At 42.8% G+C, this 13,028-nt stretch overlaps 1 protein-coding gene across 1 annotated transcript in view; it reads right to left on the bottom strand.

The window, feature by feature from the left end:
• The window catches only part of MEGF11 (multiple EGF like domains 11), a 268,042-nt gene extending 255,132 nt beyond the window's left edge, over positions 1–12,910 (bottom strand). Inside the window, 4 exon segments of the mRNA XM_032699606.1 lie at positions 5,165–5,438; positions 7,644–7,786; positions 9,862–9,951; positions 12,236–12,910. The gene's annotated coding sequence lies outside the window, so the exon portion shown is untranslated.
• Between the last annotated feature and the right edge of the window lie 118 nt (positions 12,911–13,028).

The following is a 13,028-nucleotide window of genomic DNA, read 5'->3' as shown; positions in this document are numbered from 1 at the left end:
CTTCTGTTTTTAAAATGGGCAGTTTACAAATAAAGATATAAAAAGACAGTTTGGCTGTTTTTTTTCTTATTTTTGTTGACTCAATGAGTGTAGCCTAGAGTTATAACTCTGTAAACTCCAGCTGAATCTTTAAGCTTGGAAAGAACCTTTCATAAATCAGAATGAGTTGTCGAAATTCCGAAGGACAAAATAACTCTCAGTTATGTGAGTGCACAGCCTCAGCTTGGTGAAATGATAACTGGTTATCCCCAGGAAGCCTGAGCACCAACATGGAAATGAGAAAAGGACTGGGGGGAAAAAAAAGGCAAAAAAAAAAAAAAAAAAGGCAAGCAAGAGTGTATTACAAGAGTGACTCTGCACAGAAAACTGCTTAATAATTCTGCTGATAAAGTGTGAGCCAGAGGAGAATTCATTTCCCTCTCCCAGAGCTCAGCTGGGCTGACAGGAGTTTAAGGCAGTGCAGCCTTTCAGAAAGGTGAGCAGGAATGTCCTTCAGTGCAGACAACAGAGCAGGACAGCACTGGAGTCACTGGGAGCTCTGACTTCTGGGGAGGCACAGTTTTACCCTGAGTGAAAACCAGCCACTTGGACATGTTTTCTCTTCCAAGCCCATTCCCCTTTCAAGAGTATTTTCCTGCTCTCCTCTCCTTGCTTCTACATGTCCAGTTCAAAACTAGTTCCTGTCCACTTCTTCACTTTCCATGGGTTCTTTTTGCTCAAAGGGGCAGTTGGGCCTCAGAAAACATCAGCAAACTGAATCATGTTATTGTTTGTAACAGCATCGGTTATCAACGCTCTGAAATTATTATTCTGTTAATATTAAAGCTCAAGAAATTAAATATGCATCATTTGTGTCTGAATGAGCAATTATTATTGAACATAATGCTTGAAAAAGGAAAACAAAGCTTTTCAGACATAACATGAATTCTAACTTGTGGGGTTTTTTTTCAGAAAACCAATCAGGCTTTTAGTTTATGCATCATTCTGTTCCCTGCAATAATACACTGTCTGTGCAATCAGTGATGATAAATGGGCCATAATTGTAAACTTGATATTGGTTTTCAATATTGAATTCATCATTGTGTCCTCTTAACACATATTAAATACTTTAAAGAATTTATATGTTTGTTTGATTTATCTGTGATTTTTTTTCCAATATGTAAAATTTATTAGTTTTCTGGTTTTTGAGAAACTAAGAGTAGACAACATCATTAATAACACTGAATAATAGCCTTGGCCTCATTTATGCATGACTCCCTTCTCCCAGACAAAGTGTCCAAACCCAATACAAACATATTAGTTGGAGGCAGGATGGAAAATACAGCCTGAACTAGAGCCAGTTCTGCACAGGTTTTGTTTGAATTCCCTGATCTATCCCCAATCCCTCCAAATAATGATTGCAAGAATTTACTCTCATTTAAAGGCAACTCCTGCACTCATATTTCACTTTATTCTATGGCAGAGTTGTTGACTAACCTCTAGAGCACCTAAATTCTTATTAATGTTAATGAGAGTTATACATATGAACTGAGAAGGGAAGAGACCCCTCACCATGAAAAAAACCTACCAACAGCAGCTTTTATAATGCATAATTAACAGCAATGTCACACAGGTCAACAGCAGCCTTGGCTTTCTTGTGAAAACTCTTATTTAGAAAGCTGCAAAGACTGGATTTTTTTCCTGTCAAGAAAACCCACACTGCAACTAAAGCAAGAAACTGCTTCACCTTCTGGTTTTGAGAACTAAGAGACAATTTACCCACCAGGCTCCTGCTTGTCTCCAGGACATCCCTCCTAGTCCTGCCTGAGGTAGAATCCAGGCTATGGGAGGAATTTGACCAATTCCCAACCTTACACCAGCAAACAGGCATTTACAGCTGGAACATTATCAGCTGTACTTGTGGTTGAGCTCCTTGTTTGATTATTACCAATCTCTTGAGTTTGGATCTCTTTGAGTTTCTCTTTCACCCAAACCCAAAGGCTGGAACTGCCAAGAGCAGATACAAACCAAAAAAAAGGGGGCAGAGAAGCAGCAGCTCCAGAAGAATGTTGATTCACTCCCTCTGCCTTCTCCAATAAACTGAGGTTCCCCAAAGTTCTGCTCCTTCCCAGAGAGGCTGTTCTCCTTCAGGAGAGCCTTCAAGAGCCTGCTTTCCCTTAGGAAATTCCCCCTTGACCAGAATTCCAAGTGTTGGCAAACCAGAAACAGAGTTTAAATAAGGACTGAAGCAGACAGAAGTTCGTGTGCTTGGCATTCTGAAACAAGCATGGGATATATTCATTTAGACATTATTTACAGGTGCTTCTAAATATGCTGGAGCAAATTTATCATCAAGCTTAACTTGTTGTCTTCAGCCAGCTGTCTCCAGATCCACAGAATATTAAGGAGAGGACTTAAGTCTGTAGGAAATGTACTGTTGCAGCAATTGGCATTATTTGGACACACTGTGGAATGCTCAGCTGTGCTTTCATCAAAAGAAATTTGGAGTTTACTGCTCTTGCCCTCAGTGAGGAATGGGTTTGATTACAGAAAGAAGAGACACGCTGAGAGAAGCTGTGAATTTATCTTCAGGATGGATTGCTGCAGGAATTTTTACTCTGAAGTTGTAGGAAGTTGTAGGAATGCCAGCCCTGAATATAAACATTCTCTGAAGTGATCCCCTCTTCTGTAAAACCCCCAGTCCTGACTCCCAGCTGCCCTTGTGCTCAGTGCTCCCCAGTGGGCTCAGAGGAGACGTCTGGAAAGAGGATCATTTGAATTTTTATCTGCTCTGGGAATTTTGTTGTTGCTTTTATTCATCCCTGCAGAGATGAGCAGCCCACAGAGCCAGTTCACCTGCATAAGACCTCACCCTGTTCCAGTGAGAGCTGAAGATGCACCTTTAGATTGACTGGACAGATTATTTTATGCCTCACTTTCCCACCTGCTAAAATGGAAATATTAACTCCTAATATTAATTGCTGCCCAGAATCTTGGCCTGTCCTACACATGCTACAGAGGTTAAAATTATAATGGACACTTTCAAAATTTTGGAATTTTGAGGAATTATGGTCGTTGCCATTCAAACCATAACAAGAAATCAAGCAAATCATAACAGAAAATCCTACAAGTTTTCCTTCTGTTTTCAAACAAAATCTAAGAAATCTTGGCTGCAAGTATTTCTTTTCATTTTTATCCATCCATAGGCACTCACAGACTGATAAGTCAGGATCTACCAGGAGTTGATCCCCAAACTGAGGGAATGCTGCAGTGCATTTGTTTCTTTAGTTTGCCACTTTACGAGGGAAAAAACCCACATTCCTGAGATATTTTTGGTAACGTGTGACTAAGTAGCAAAATTAAAACTAAGAAATTAATAACTCCATGGCATTTCAATCCCATCAACTCTAATCAACATAAATCCATTCTAATTAAAACCTGCAAATCCTGAGGATACCAAACAGGTAGCCCTCTGTTATGGGGAGGTGGCAGCAACAGGCACATTCCACACAAAGGGAGAGGATGGAAAGCTCTGAAAGAGGCAAAGATGAAGCTGCACTAGAAGCTGTATTTTCAGAGTACCACTAGGCCCTAATAATCTCTAATTGGTGAAATAAAAATTTAAAAAAACCCTCATAAATTTTGTCCTTTAAAACTTACAAAGCACTTTTATGAGCTAAATGAAGCTTCAGAGGCTGAAAAGGGTCGCTAAGTTTATCACAATCATTGCTATAGTTTTAGATTTACCCCTTGGGAATCCCTAATTGGAGAAAACAAACATAAATTTTGTCCTTTAAAACTTAAAAAGCACTTTCACAAGCCAGCTGAAGGATCTGAAGGAAGTGTAAAAACTTCACAGGCTGCAAAAGGTTCCTAAGTTTATCACAGTGATGAAACCAGAAATAGTGCAGTGAGGTAAAGCATGTTCTGATCAGTATGATGAATAACACACACCAGTTTAAAGGAGGACAATAGAAATTGTGTAATTGCACCACAGCCTTTGTTTCAAAGTCAGAACATCTTAAATCTTGAGTCTGTCTTAAGGACTTGATCAAAAGCCCATAAACATTAACAAGATTCTTTGCTCTGACTCCCCTGGGCCTTGCATGTGTCCTTTTTACAGCACCTTCACTCATCTTAAATCAGTTCAGGGAGCTCCTCATCTCTCCTACAATCCATTCCATCCTGCACTTACAATTGGCACCAGCTTTAAAGTCCATGACTACAGCTGCCAAATCTACCTGATCCTGGTGACTTTTCATGTTACACCAAGACCAACAGTTCCCCTTTGCTGCTCCTGCCCTGCCAGGGGAAGGCAGGGGCCCGAACTGAGCGTGGCTGTGTTTTGTTTGTGCACATCTGCAAGAGGTGGTTCTGGCACTGGGGTTTAAGGAGAGAACCCATCTTCCCCCAGCCCTTTACAAAAAGGCCTCTTTTGTCCACTGGCAGTTTTTGCCCCCAAGCAGCACATCAAAGAAAGGCCCAGGCAGGGGCTGTCACCCTGCCAAGGAGCTCCACAGGAGGCAACCAACCTGCTGCCCCTCCCGGGAGAGCGGAGTCTCCCAGCAAGGGAAAGGGATTGGAGTCAGGGCTGGAGCTCAGACTGTTCCTGTGATCACATTCCATCACAAACTTTCCCCACCATTGCCCTGGAATCAGAGCAACAGCCCAGAGCTGTGGGAGTGCAGAGCTGGGGGGCAGCAAAGCCGTGGGTTCCCAAATTAATCTCTGAGATCACAGCGAGCGTTGTCTTTATGATGTTTGCAACAACCACTGGCACTGAGGGGGTCTGGTGGCAGAAATCCTGAGGGCTGGCAATGGTTTCCCAGACTAAAAAGCCTGGGAATCACTGATTTTATTCCTGCAGCAAGGAGCAAGTTACACCTCGACACCTCCCAACGTGTTCATTTAACTTGTTCTCACAAATTGTCAGTGAAGGGTAATCCACAACCTCTTTATGCAAATTGTGCCAGAATTCAGTACAATAAATGTACAGAATTTAATACATGTTCTTCAAGGATATTTAATGCTAGTGGTAGTTTCCTTTTCAAAACTGCACAACGTTGCTTGGTTGATTTATTTTCTTGCAAGGAAGCAAAAATGGAACATCACATATATAAAGTCTTGGACCACATTGCATTTAGAAAAGCAAGAAAATAAAATTGATAATTTTTAGCCATCCTACCTGTTGTGATGTCCACTGGTGATGGTTTAGTGAAATACCTTCTCCCTCTGTGTTTTCAGTGTGAAGCAACAGTTTAGAGCTGGCCTTTGCCATATGAAAGCATTAATTCCACCCTCTGGAATTAGTATCTGGAACAGCAGGAGGACTTTGGTGGATAATGAGGAAGGCAGCTTTGGGAAGGTTCCTCAGCTATGAGCACAAACACTCCTCAGGTGCAACTTTCATCTGAGTCTCCCCTGCATGTCAGTCCATTGGATCAAATCAACAGGAGAAGCTGAAAAGAAGACAGAGATAAAAATGTGTTGGGACACAGGAAGATGCTTTAATAGATAAAAAAAGCTACAGTCTCTTTAAGAAAGGATTTTTCCACTTTGTATTCCTACTGTCTGAAATCAGGCCTGAATAGAAGAAGATAACTTGATAAAATACAGGAAAAAAAAATCATATAAGGAAATAATGGAAATGCTGTTCTGGACTTTTGTGAGTATAAATAGTTTTGGAAATGAAACTGTCAAGGCCAGCATATGAAATGATGTAGAAATAAAGTCCCTTTAATGGTCAGTCTGCTGCAACCACATAAACATTCTCTACTTCCTTTCATAGCCCAGCATCTTGTAAATTCTTTTTTCTTTTAATCTGACATATGGGGAGACATTAGTTGGAGACTCAAGGGGACAGAATCTGAAAGAGAAGCAGAAACGGATCAAGGGAAGATAAGGAAAAGAAATCATCAACGGGAGATATTAAATTCCAAGAATGAAGCTGAAGGGATGGGACATACTAGAAGGGGGAAAAAAAAAGGTGGTGAGATAAGCTGGAAAATAACATGCTGAACTCAATTTTAAGCAAAAATATTAGACTGAAATAATCAGGGACTGTCTCTCCAGCTTTTCCTCTGCTTCTGGGCTGTATCTGTGAGAGTTTTCCTGGCACCTGACTGCAAATGCAGAACTGTTCTGCCACAGGACTGGGGCTGCTCTTCGCCCTTCACTTGGCACCAGCAGAAGAACTTTCTCCCCCCTGCAGCTGCACTGGCTCATCCAGCCCCTGCTCACACTGGGGCTCTGCACTCCCTCCACTCTGCTCACTGGAATGTGGAACTGGGACTAGAGAAAGAGTGGAAAAATATCTAAAATAAGCATCAATATAAAAGATAGGCAGCAATCTCACTAGATTAAATGAGCATTTTGGTAGTTGATTGGCATTCTCACGTCCTTCGTGTCCCCAGAAAGTTCCACATCTTATCAGCTGCCACATGAAGGAGCTTCATTTCTAGGACTAAACACAAGAGTTTTCTCCACAGGAAGTGTTGGAACACTGTCTTATTCCTGATCTACAGTAATAATGCCTTAGGCAACCTCGAGCAGCCTCTTGACCCCAAAGGATTCTCTTTGGACCATGCACAGCAGCAGCCACTTTCTTCCCTGTGCCCTGCAAAGCCAACCTCTCAATCCATGCTGGATTTGCCCTCTGGAGGTCATGGGGACAGCCAGAGGTGACAGGCAGCCTGATTGTGCAGCCCAAACTACTGGTCCAAGGTTTCATTTCTTCCTCTGACAGTATTTTTTGTACCTTGTTTTTTCTGAAGTTTTATTAGCCCATTAGATTATTTCCTCATTATAATGGCAGCTCAGTCTCCTTCAGAAACTTATAAAACATATAAAACCTTCCTAATATCTTCATAAACCGGAATTAAATCTGCTACTGACAGTCAAGGGTGATGAACCAAGGGAATGGATCTTTGGCTCAAGTCCTGGCTCAGCCACTCAGTTGCCACGTGACCCCAGGCAAATAATTTGATCTTCTTTAATTGCAGCAGTTATAAATTTGGCTAAGAAGCAAGACCTTTCTGAAAAGCACCAGCCTTTGACCTCAGCTTGTGTGAGGAAATGCATCTCCAAAACCTCAGGCTGAATGATGCAACAGTTTTTCAGTTCTCTACCCCTAGAAACTATGTGGTTGTTCACAGAACTTGAACTCTTCAGCACCACAGGGGATTATGGCACAGAAATGTTATCAGTGTGTGTATGGTCCCAGCAGAGGGAGGGAAGAAAACAGACCCAGACTCTACTTCCAGGAGGAAAAGCAATAGGCAGAAGCTGAAAAACAAGGAAATTCTACCTAAAAGTAAGAAAAAACTGATGTTTCCAAGAGAGGTTGTGGAGTCTCCATCCTTGAAAATATTCCAAACCCAGGTGGATGTGGTCCTAGTGAAGCTGCTCAACAAGGAGGGTCTGGAAAGCTCCTGAGATCCCTCCTGCCCTCAACTGCTCCAGGACCCAACACATGGAGGGTGTGGGTGACACAGGGAACACAACACTGGTGTCCATCCAGCCACGGAATCTGACACCTCAGCCACAGTTATTGCCCCATCCCACGGCTCCCCGTGACCCAAAGGTGACCAGAGGAGATGTTGGCCCATTTTGTGAGGTGGTAACAAGGAGCACTTTGGCAGTTGGATCAATGGCTTGGTACTCACAGGACAGTTATTGACACCTGATTCTTCCTTCCATTAGACCTCGTGGATGAAAGGAGTGGAGGGAAAAGAGCCCTCAATCCACACCCTGCTCCCATGGAAGCCAGTGAAGAATGAAGGGGTAGCTCAGCTTGCACGAGCTCAGCCTGTGTGGAAAATAAACACAGATGATGATCCAGACTGTTCCCATCCCCAGGCATTTATCCTACATACAGAGGGACAACTGGAGCCCTGAGGCTGGGATGAGCAAGGCTGTTGGATGTTGGAAGTAATGTCTCAGCAAGGGCCACAGACTGAGTTGCTTTCAGCCCACCCCATTTAAGCTCAGTCTCACAACAAATCAGTTTTTAACTGAACACCCTCTCACCGTCCTCACTCCAACAAACCTCCTTAACCATATCAAGAACTAATTCTGCATAATGACTGCAATATGAAGCTGTAACAAAACCACCCAGGATTTGTCAGGGAAGCCTTAAGGACAACGACAAAGGCACCCACTGAGAAGAGGTTCAGCAGCAGAGTGTCCCAGCAGAGCTGGGCAAACACTCCAACCCATTTCCCTTGGATATTCATTTGAATTTTTAAATGGGTTTCTTTGACTGTTCACATCCCTTTTGTGCTCACTTTCCATGAATAGCAAATGAGCTTTAATAAGGGGGATAATCATGAAAAACACATTTTAAGCTTGAACATTTGCCAAATGAAACCCTCCAGTTGCTCAGTGGTTAGCAGCACGTATGTCATTTTATGACTTTTCCACTAAATTAAAAATATTCACTGCTGGTCAGTTTTCACATCCACAGCAATGAAACCCAAATAATATCATCACAAACAGAACTGGGCAGCTGAGGTTAAAGCATTATTATATACAATTAGATATTCCTGAATTATTTGCTGGCTGACACTTAGTTCTTGACAATAATTATGACAAAAGAAAGTATCTTGAAATCTTGCCTTTTTTTCCCTCGTAGATTTTTTTTTTTTTTAGAAAAAGAGTAACCTGTTATTTATTCAGCCCTGCCAGGCAACATGATTTGCCAGAGGATAGAGCAGTTACAGGTATAAAATCTTTACTCAAAGGGCTTTTGGTGAGTAAAATTTAAAGCCCTAAGATGCACAGGTGCAGCCCAGAAATGCAGTGAGATATATTTTGCTTTAGCTTCAATATACATCACTGAGCTCTCAAGGAAAACCCTTTTATATCTCATTTGTGGAGCAAATCACAACAGCAGAGTCCCCACGAGCCAACCCCATTTAGTTTCTAGTGATAGAAGCCTAAGAGGGAATTAATCAGCTTCTCCCAGAAACTCCTCCTTGTTTCTGTGACTAACAAAAAGTCACCCTGGCAGTTCTGTTTTCTATTTACTGGGGTATGTAAATAAATAAAGCTCAGAGTGTGACACTGTGCAGCACTGACCCCAAAGCTGAGCTGGACATACCACAGGGAGCAATCCCAATTTGGAAGGGGCTGGAAAAGCTCTAACCACCATTGTCCTTTGAACCTGGAGGCCAAGGCACTTCTGAGCACCACTGTAAAGGCTCTGACCAAATCAAAGGCATTTTGATGACAAAAAGATTGATATGGTGGCCTTGGCCTTTGATCCAAATCGTTTTCAGAACTTCCAGCAGAACAAATATAAACACAATTTTATGAAAGCAGGAATTCTGGGATCCACCAGCTCCAAATAACCTAAAGCTCCTCGAGAAGATAAGGTTCAGCATTCTAATGATGGCACTAGAAAGGCTTTTTTCCCCTTTAAATAATATTTGAGGTCTCTCATCACTGACATAAACTAAGTAAAGTAATGGAAAATTAAGTGAAACAAAACAGCACATAACTTTGATTTCAGTGCTGTAAACTTTTGAGCTGCATCCACGGAGGAAAAGGGTGATAGGAATAAAAGCAAATGCATATCACAGTAAATACCAGGTATTGTGATAAATTACTTTTATGCTTCCAATAATTGTAAACATGGGGGAGTTTCATATTCCTGACATGCTTGAAGAGCTCTGCAAGCCTTGTTTTTATTATTGCCATAGAACAGCATCAGTTTCTAGTTTATTTTGTGGAGAAAACTGTCGAGTTACGTTATAAGCAACTCCAAGCAGTTTGCTCAGGGAAGCCGAAAGGCGGAATTTTAGCCCGTTAGACTCGGGCAGGGAAGCAGAAGGTCCCGTTTCAACGCAAACTCGATTAAATAGCGTCTCCCAGTGGTCATACCTGGTATTGCAAACGCGAAAAACGAACTGAAATCCAGGGAGAAAATTCCAAAGCCCAGCAGCGTGAGAATGTAAAATCCTTTTCTTGTTGCTGAAATAAAAAGAACATTAGCATGTACTCTGTAACGCTATATAAATAATTTTAAAGAATAAATGAGATCATCATCGAAGTGCAATGTAACAGGAAGTCTAATTAATATGGGTGCTGAAAAAATAATTGAAGGGGGTGACATAATGCCAGTGAACACAGAGCTACAGAAAACAGATATTGTTAAAATAACTTGATATCTTTCATTTTTGTGAGTGCAAGGAGTGACACATTAATCCTGAGACCATTCTAGATGTGGGTACTATTTTTACAACACTTTTACAGAGCCAGCAATCCAGGAGAAGGAATCTCCAAGAGGAAAGACAGCATTTATCCAGTTTAGTGTGAGTTGGAAGGAGATGCTGCTGAACTGCCAGTTGCTCCACAATTGCTTTAAGAATGGAAGAACCTACTTCAAAAACCTGCTGTAAGATAATCAAATCTTGCATCCTCTCCCTCAGTGATGGAATACTGGGAAGGAAAAAAAAAAATCAAAAGGCCTCTTTCACACAAAAAAAGATATGATTTTTGATGATTCCATGATTGTGTGGATCCCAGACTAACACTCTGCCTCTTCTTCGTGGCATTTGCCAGAGGAGTTGGGCATCAGGCTTGGCAAACATGAGCCAAACTCTGGGATTCTCCAGTGACCTCCAGGTTCTTTGCCAAAATATGGAGCAACTTCTATCCAAACTGAAATTCTGAACTGCACCTCCTGACATGGTTTTCCAAGCAGGGATTGCTCCTGAGAGGCTCAAATTTCCCATTCTAGGAAGCACAAACACACAACTAAACTTTAAAGGCTTCTCTTGCTCATTTAGAATAAGAGCTTCTCTAGCCCTCCCTGGTGTTATCCAAGGAGCACTGTATGAGGTGAGAAATCCTCTATAAAAATAATATTTGTACTGATTTCTTGCTATTCTACCATTTTTTTTCCTTCACAAAGCACTTTGTGCACTGCACTCCACCTTCATGCTTCAACATTTGAGAGGATCTTCTAATGCTGATACTCAAACAGTTTTGAAACTTTTATTTTAAAACTCCTGAAACTGCCCTTGTCATCCTGTTAGTTTGGGCTGTTCCTGCACAAACTTCTTGCCCTGTATAAAGCCAGTTACCAGATGAGCACGAAAGTTCATCTCTGATCTCACAGGGGCAAACTCAGTTGTTATATAAAGTGCCAAGAGTTCTCTTTGGCTTCGGTGACTCCAGCTTTGCCTTTTGCAATCACAGGAACTCGCTCTCCAAAAGAGGAAGGAAGGTGGAAACTGAGAAGGTTAAAACTGTTCTGGGTAGGATGTTAGAAATACATAAGTAGCTACTTGACAGTACCAGCAAGGCAGGAACTTAGCCCAAAGGTCTTCCATTTTCCTCTGTGAAACAGTGAACAAATGAGAGCAGTGATCTCAGCTACTTTTCTTTAATTAACCTTCACTTTATTGCAGTCATTGAATGTCACTGAGCAAGCACACTGGTCTGTGTTCCTCACTGTGTCAGCGCTCAGCATCCTCTACATTTCAAACTCAATTAAATGTCTTTTCTCCCAAATGTTGTTTTTCTTACCCTTTCTCTCACCACGGGTTACTTCATCTTTGTTCCTACTGAACAAGAGCTCCATCATTTGGTCTCCATTTCCCCTTTCCTCTCACATCCTGCTTACATAATACATCTAAAATCATCCTGACTACCAAGCCCAAGTCTACACTTTGGTCGTCTCTCACTAAGTTATAACACCTCCTCCTCCTCAGATGTTTGAGAACTTGGCTTCTGCAAATCAGTTCCTTACAGATGGTGCTTCCATTTACTGGCACCAATTGGTTACTTGGAAGTATTAGTCACTGCAGATACACATTTCATAAAACATGTGAAAAATAAGAAGTGGAATAAACAGGAACATACAGTGACATACTGCCTTGGCTCTTTCCCAGTTTTTTTTTTCCTCCTAAGGACAAACACTACACAGCTCACACATTTATGTTCAAGTGAGGTTATGATGGAGGCATTTGGTGGAAAAGTAGGAATGCTTTTCTAATAGTCAAAATAATCATCCCCAAAATGCCATATTTTCAGCATTGCAGCCTTATTCACAGAGCAGTGACTCAGACCCAGAGACAGTGCATTGCACTCATGACCTTTCACTGCTTTTCTGTTTCATCTTGGGTTAGACTTAATCTGTCAGTGCCTTTATTTCCCCCCGCTGTAAATGTGAGGGACAGTATTGGTGTCCACTGTAAAATCAGTTGGCATTAGGGTTGCAGTTCTCACACCCCCTTGCCCCGATCCCCACCTCAACTCCCTGAGTGCTGCAGGTGATCCCACAAAATCAGGACTGAGGAATGGACCTGGGATTTCTCCTGGAAGATGCCAGGAAAACCATGGAGGGTCACACATATGGACTTATGCAGGTCTAGAGCTTAGGCACAGCAAGGCATCCTCGATTTGTTCTCGTTCTTCCCTGCGTCCTTTTCAACCCTCCAGTGCCTCCAATACCTCCACATCACTGTCCTTGGAGTGAGAGACCTAAAAACAAACAGAAAAACCCCACATGTATCTTCACCACAACCACCCCATCCTCCTGCCACTGCAGCCTAACAGAGTTTAACCGTTTCTTCTCATTTGCCTCCCATGGACACCCACCCCAACTACTTTTCCACCATTTTCTCTACTGTCACCCCAAAATCTCTCCGTTTTCCCCTCACTGGAAGGGTATCGGTCCTCTCTGCTCGCCCACCCACACGAGCTGGGGCTCTCCCGGGGCTCAGCACCTGCACTGGCCGGGCTTCCCCTCAGCCCTCACCTGGCACCGACCCCTCAGAGCCGCCCCGGTGCCCTCAGCTCCAGTTCCCTCAGCTCGTTCCCCCCTGTCCGTCAGAGCTCTCTCGGCTCCCTCAGTCCGCCCCAGCCCGGTCTTTGCTGTTCCCTCAGCTCAAGTTCCAGTTCCCTCAGCTCATTCCCGCCTGTCCCTCAGGGCTCTCCCGGTGCCTTCAGTTCGTTCCCGCCTGTCCCTCAGCCCGCCCAGGTCCCTCAGCTCGCTCCCGGTTATCCCTCAGAGCTCTCCCGATTCCCTGAGCTCGCTCCCC

Source organism: Chiroxiphia lanceolata, chromosome 12 (genome assembly GCF_009829145.1).
Source record: "Chiroxiphia lanceolata isolate bChiLan1 chromosome 12, bChiLan1.pri, whole genome shotgun sequence".
NCBI classification, from domain to species: Eukaryota; Metazoa; Chordata; class Aves; order Passeriformes; family Pipridae; genus Chiroxiphia; species Chiroxiphia lanceolata.
The sequence above is the reverse complement of the archived record's forward strand: the minus strand, read 5'-3'. Positions and strand labels throughout refer to the sequence as shown.